Source organism: Apteryx mantelli, chromosome 3, assembly GCF_036417845.1.
Source record: "Apteryx mantelli isolate bAptMan1 chromosome 3, bAptMan1.hap1, whole genome shotgun sequence".
In the NCBI taxonomy this organism is placed as follows: domain Eukaryota; kingdom Metazoa; phylum Chordata; class Aves; order Apterygiformes; family Apterygidae; genus Apteryx; species Apteryx mantelli.
This window is the reverse complement of record NC_089980.1, coordinates 133,072,027-133,073,743: the sequence shown is the minus strand read 5'-3', so window position 1 is coordinate 133,073,743 and position 1,717 is coordinate 133,072,027.

Below are 1,717 nucleotides of genomic sequence, written 5' to 3'. Positions count from 1 at the left end.
TGGAAGGAAGCATACTGCAGCTCTCATCCGGCACAAGACATCATCACATCAAGTTTGGCAAAGTAAGCAATATGCAGAAGTTACATCAGAACCGTGCCTGTTTTAAGACAGATCAGAACCCACGTGCATTAGCGAATATTCACAGGTTTAGCTGGTTTCAAATGCTTTTTACTCATTCTAACCAAACTGATGCTGCCCTTTAGGTTATATGTCCCTTTAGGGATCTTGTACTTTAAGGTCAAGCTTGCCATTTCAGAATTTTGCTTGAGTTACCTCTCTTGGAGAAAAAAAAAATTAACTAAACACAAAATTAAAAAGAGATGCCTACTGGAAAATAAATTTTTATCTTCACAGATTTACAAGATATCTGACTAGATATTGTGGACATTTCCAAATTTTAAAATAAAAATATACACTTTTGGGTAGTGACTACACATGGAAAAAAAGGGAATAGTTTTCAGTTATTGAAGAGATTCTGAAACAGCAGTTAAGAGTGGAACTCTTGCCAAGTTAACCATCATGAGCTAAATTAGAAGTTGGACGAATCCTTGTCCAGCCACATAAAACATTAAAGTCTGTAAAACTGTCATATACATGACTGATATAAGCCAACCAATTTATGCATTAAACAATTTGTTATTTTCCTATGGATGTTATTCCCATAGTTTTTACTGCTGTTAAAAGTCCATATGTGTTGCTTTTGAAAATACTTCTAAAATGATGACTAATCTTTACTTAAAAGACTAAAAATATATGCCAGCTATTATAGTATATGAAATCTGACAGCAGTTAAAGTGTTGGTATCTGAACTTATTTGACAGCTTCCTTGAACAACTTATACTAGACACTCTTTATAAGATTAAATATTTTTAGATTTGTGCAAGTTGTTCTATAAGTCATGTTAGAAGAAAAGCAAAAATGTTCTAGAACTTCAACAAACAATTCAACAAATAACAATGGCTTTTCTTGCAATCACTGTTCAGTAGAAACCAAACACCATGATCAACCTTTCCCTGCATATTCATGCAAGGACTGATTCTGAATCCTGTTTGGAGAAATGAAGCCCAGTGGAAATTTCAGGTGCTCCAGTGGGACAAGAGCCCACCTGTCTCCCATGTTGGCAATTCTTCAGCTATAAATGCATTTTATTTGCGATCAGTTGGCCCCCGTTGTAGGCAGAGCAGGCCAGATCCGCCCCTAGCTGTACAATGATAAATAAATGATGCTAGTTCATAGCGACTGAGATCCAGCACTGTCCTATATTTTGTGCACACCGGCCCCAGGAAGCCATGTGGTGTTACCACTCCAATTTCTTAGCAAAAGGCAGCACTTTGGCCTTGGTACGAAGGGACTTGCAGGAAGCAGGGACTTGGCCCAAGGGACCTGCTTTTCCAAGGTTGCTAGCACAAGTTCCACAAAGGATTTCCAAGCATAGCAGATTTTTGTCCTGAATGTCTGGTTGGTGAGTTTAGTATACAGTCAGACTTGCAAAGGCTGAAAATAATTTGGCCCACAAATTACAAACGCAGCAAGACAGCTTGACTTTTAAATACTGGGAGGTAGGCAATCAGCATGAGAAGCACAGATACCACTACACTGGCATGGCATACCACAACACAGAGTATGTACAGCACTTGAAGTTAAGACTTTTCTTAATTACTTAACTTAACAGTTCTTAACTCTTAACTATGATAATATATTTGAACGTGTAGGATAT